Consider the following 5,000-nt stretch of genomic DNA (forward strand, 5'->3'; position numbering starts at 1 on the left):
CCCAGGTCAAATAAGGTCAGTAGCTAACCATAAGCTTTGTGTATGCTGGAGGTGTGTTTGAAGGGGTCATTATTGGCTCTGGGGAGTTATGGGTATTATGGAAAAGTCTTGCCCTGGTCAAATAAGGTCATTAGCGAATCATGAGCTTTGTGTATGCTGGAGGTGTGATTGAGGGGGTCTGTATTGGCTCTGGGGAGTCATGGGTATTATGGAAAAGTTTTGCCCAGGTCAAATAAGGTCAGTAGCTAACCATAAGCTTTGTGTATGCTGGAGGTGTGTTTGAAGGGGTCATTATTGGCTCTGGGGAGTTATGGGTATTATGGAAAAGTCTTGCCCAGGTCAAATAAGGTCAGTAGCTAACCATAAGCTTTGTGTATGCTGGAGGTGTGATTGAGGGGGTCTGTATTGGCTCTTGAGAGTCATGGGTATTGTGGAAAAGTCTTGCCCTAGTCAAATAAGGTCACCATTGAATCATAAGCTTTGTGTATGCTGGAGGTGTGATTGAGGGGGTCTGTATTGGCGCTGGGGAGTCATGGGTTTTATGGAAAAGTCTTGCCCTGGCCAAATAAGGTCAGTAGCTAACCATAAGCTTTGTGTATGCTGGAGGTGTGATTGAGTGTGGTCTGTATTGACTTTTGGGAGTCATGGATATTAGGGAAAAGTCTTGCCCAGGTCAAATAAGGTCAGTAGCTAACCCTAAGCTTTGTGTATGCTGGAGGTGTGATTGAGGGGGTCTGTATTGGCTCTGGGGAGTCATGGGTATTGTGGAAAAGTCTTGCCCTGGTCAAATAAGGTCAGTAGGTAACCATAAGCTTTGTGTATGCTGGAGGTGTAATTGAGGGGGTATGTATTGGCTCCGGGGAGTCATGGGTATTGTGGAAAAGTCTTGCCCAGGTCAAATAAGGTCAGTAGCTAACCATAGGCTTTGTGTATGCTGGAGGTGTGATTGAGGGGGTCTGTATTGGCTCTTGAGAGTCATGGGTATTGTGGAAAAGTCTTGCCCAGGTCAAATAAGGTCAGTAGCTAACCATAAGCTTTGTGAATGCTGGAGGTGTGATTGAGGGGGTCTCTATTGTCTCTGGGGAGTCATGGGTATTGTGGAAAAGTCTTGCCCTGGTCAAATAAGGTCAGTAGGTAACCATAAGCTTTGTGTATGCTGGAGGTGTGATTGAGGGGGTCTGTATTGGCTCCGGGGAGTCATGGGTATTGTGGAAAAGTCTTGCCCAGGTCAAATAAGGTCAGTAGCTAACCATAGGCTTTGTGTATGCTGGAGGTGTGATTGAGGGTGTCTGTATTGGCTCTTGAGAGTCATGGGTATTGTGGAAAAGTCTTGCCCAGGTCAAATAAGGTCAGTAGGTAACCATAAGCTTTGTGAATGCTGGAGGTGTGATTGAGGGGGTCTCTATTGTCTCTGGGGAGTCATGGGTATTGTGGAAAAGTCTTGCCCTGGTCAAATAAGGTCAGTAGGTAACCATAAGCTTTGTGTAGGCTGGAGGTGTGATTGAGGGGGTCATTATTGGCTCCGGGGAGTCATGGGTATTGTGGAAAAGTCTTGCCCAGGTCAAATAAGGTCAGTAGCTAACCATAAGCTTTGTGAATGCTGGAGGTGTGATTGAGGGGGTCTCTATTGTCTCTGGGGAGTCATGGGTATTGTGGAAAAGTCTTGCCCTGGTCAAATAAGGTCAGTAGGTAACCATAAGCTTTGTGTATGCTGGAGGTGTGATTGAGGGGGTCTGTATTGGCTCCGGGGAGTCATGGGTATTGTGGAAAAGTCTTGCCCAGGTCAAATAAGGTCAGTAGCTAACCATAAGCTTTGTGTATGCTGGAGGTGTGATTGAGGGGGTCTGTATTGGCTCTTGAGAGTCATGGGTATTGTGGAAAAGACTTGCTCAGGTCAAATAAGGTCAGTAGCTAACCATAAGCTTTGTTAATGCTGGAGGTGTGATTGAGGGGGTCTGTATTGGCTCTTGAGAGTCATGGGTATTGTGGAAAAGTCTTGCCCAGGTCAAAAAAGGTCAGTAGGTAACCATAAGCTTTGTGTATGCTGGAGGTGTGATTGAGGGGGTCTGTATTGGCTCTTGAGAGTCATGGGTATTGTGGAAAAGTCTTGCCCAGGTCAAATAAGGTCAGTAGCTAACCATAAGCTTTGTGAATGCTGGAGGTGTGATTGAGGGGGTCTCTATTGTCTCTGGGGAGTCATGGGTATTGTGGAAAAGTCTTGCCCTGGTCAAATAAGGTCAGTAGGTAACCATAAGCTTTGTGTATGCTGGAGGTGTGATTGAGGAGGTCTGTTTTGGCTCTGGGGAGTCATGGGTATTGTGGAAAAGTCTTGCCCAGGTCAAATAAGGTCAGTAGCTAACCATAAGCTTTGTGTATGCTGGAGGTGTGATTGAGGGGGTCTGTATTGGCTCTTGAGAGTCATGGGTATTGTGGAAAAGTCTTGCAAAGGTCAAATAAGGTCAGTAGCTAACCATAAGCTTTGTGAATGCTGGAGGTGTGATTGAGGGGGTCTGTATTGTCTCTGGGGAGTCATGGGTATTGTGGAAAAGTCTTGCCCTGGTCAAGTAAGGTCAGTAGTAACCATAAGCTTTGTTTATGCTGGAGGTGTGATTGAGGGGGTCTGTATTGGCTCTGGGGAGTCATGGGTATTGTGGAAAAGTCTTGCCCAGGTCAAATAAGGTCAGTAGCTAACCATAAGCTTTGTGTATGCTGGAGGTGTGATTGAGGGGGTCTGTATTGGCTTTTGAGAGTCATGGGTATTGTGGAAAAGTCTTGCCTAGGTCAAATAAGGTCAGTAGCTAACCCTAAGCTTTGTGTATGCTGGAGGTGTGATTGAGGGGGTCTGTATTGGCTCTGGGGAGTCATGGGTATTGTGGAAAAGTCTTGCCCAGGTCAAATAAGGTCAGTAGCTAACCATAAGCTTTGTGAATGCTGGAGGTGTGATTGAGGGGGTCTGTATTGGCTCTGGGGAGTCATGGGTATTGTGGAAAAGTCTTGCCCTGGTCAAATAAGGTCAGTAGCTAACCATAAGCTTTGTGTATGCTGGAGGTGTGATTGAGGTGGTCTGTATTGGCTCTGGGGAGTCATGGGTATTGTGGAAAAGTCTTGCCCAGGTCAAATAAGGTCAGTAGGTAACCATAAGCTTTGTGTATGCTGGAGGTGTAATTGAGGGGGTCTGTATTGGCTCTGGGGAGTCATGGGTATTGTGGAAAAGTCTTGCCCAGGTCAAATAAGGTCAGTAGCTAACCATAAGCTTTGTGTATGCTGGATGTGTGATTGAGGGGGTCTGTATTGGCTCTTGAGAGTCATGGGTATTGTGGAAAAGTCTTGCCCAGGTCAAATAAGGTCAGTAGCTAACCATAAGCTTTGTGAATGCTGGAGGTGTGATTGAGGGGGTCTGTATTGGCTCTTGAGAGTCATGGGTATTGTGGAAAAGTCTTGCCCAGGTCAAATAAGGTCAGTAGCTAACCATAAGCTTTGTTAATGCTGGAGGTGTGATTGAGGGGGTCTGTATTGGCTCTTGGGAGTCATGGGTATTATGGAAATGTCTTGCCCAGGTCAAATAAGGTCAGTAGCTAACCATAAGCTTTGTGTATGCTAGAGGTGTGATTGAGGGGGTGTGTATTGGCTCTGGGGAGTCATGGGTATTTTGGAAAAGTCTTGCCCAGGTCAAATAAGGTCAGTAGCTAACCATAAGCTTTGTTAATGCTGGAGGTGTGATTGAGGGGGTCTGTATTGGCTCTTGGGAGTCATGGGTATTGTGGAAAAGTCTTGCCCAGGTCAAATAAGGTCAGTAGCTAACCATAAGCTTTGTGTATGCTGGAGGTGGGATTGAGGGAGTCTGTATTGTCTCTGGGGAGTCATGGGTATTGTGGAAAAGTCTTGCCCAGGTCAAATAAGGTCAGTAGCTAACCATAAGCTTTGTGTATGCTGGAGGTGGGATTGAGGGGGTCTGTATTGGCTCTTGGGAGTCATGGGTATTGTGGAAATGTCTTGCCCAGGTCAAATAAGGTCAGTTGCTAACCATAAGCTTTGTGTATGCTGGAGGTGGGATTGAGGGGGTCTCTATTGGCTCTTGGGAGTCTTGGGTATTGTGGAAATGTCTTGCCCAGGTCAAATAAGGTCAGGAGCTAACCATAAGCTTTGTTAATGCTGGAGGTGTGATTGATGGGATCTGTATTGTCTCTGGGGAGTCATGGGTATTGTGGAAAAGTCTTGCCCAGGTCAAATAAGGTCAGTAGCTAACCATAAGCTTTGTTAATGCTGGAGGTGTGATTGAGGGGATCTGTATTGTCTCTGGGGAGTCATGGGTATTGTGGAAAAGTCTTGCCCAGGTCAAATAAGGTCAGTAGCTAACCATAAGCTTTGTGTATGCTGGAGGTATGATTGAGGGGGTCTGTATTGGCTCTGGGGAGTCATGGGTATTATGGAAATGTCTTGCCCAGGTCAAATAAGGTCAGTAGCTAACCATAAGCTTTGTGTATGCTGGAGGTATGATTGAGGGGGTCTGTATTGGCTCTTGGGAGTCATGGGTATTATGGAAATGTCTTGCCCAGGTCAAATAAGGTCAGTAGCTAACCATAAGCTTTGTGTATGCTGGAGGTGTGATTGAGGGGGTCTGTATTGGCTCTGGGGAGTCATGGGTATTGTGGAAAAGTCTTGCCCAGGTCAAATAAGGTCAGTAGCTAACCATAAGCTTTGTGAATGCTGGAGGTGTGATTGAGGGGGTCTGTATTGGCTCTTGGGAGTCATGGGTATTGTGGAAAAGTCTTGCCCAGGTCAAATAAGGTCAGTAGCTAACCATAAGCTTTTTGAATGCTGGAGGTGTGATTGAGGGGGTTTGTATTGACTCTGGTGAGTCATGGGTATTATGGAAAAGTCTTGCCCAGGTCAAATAAGGTCAATAGCGAATCAAAAGCTTTGTGTATGCTCGAGGTGTGTTTGAGGGGGTCATTATTGGCTCTGGGGAGTCATGGGTATTATGGAAAATTCTTGCCCAG

This window comes from Palaemon carinicauda, chromosome 36, assembly GCF_036898095.1.
Source record: "Palaemon carinicauda isolate YSFRI2023 chromosome 36, ASM3689809v2, whole genome shotgun sequence".
NCBI lineage: Eukaryota > Metazoa > Arthropoda > Malacostraca > Decapoda > Palaemonidae > Palaemon > Palaemon carinicauda.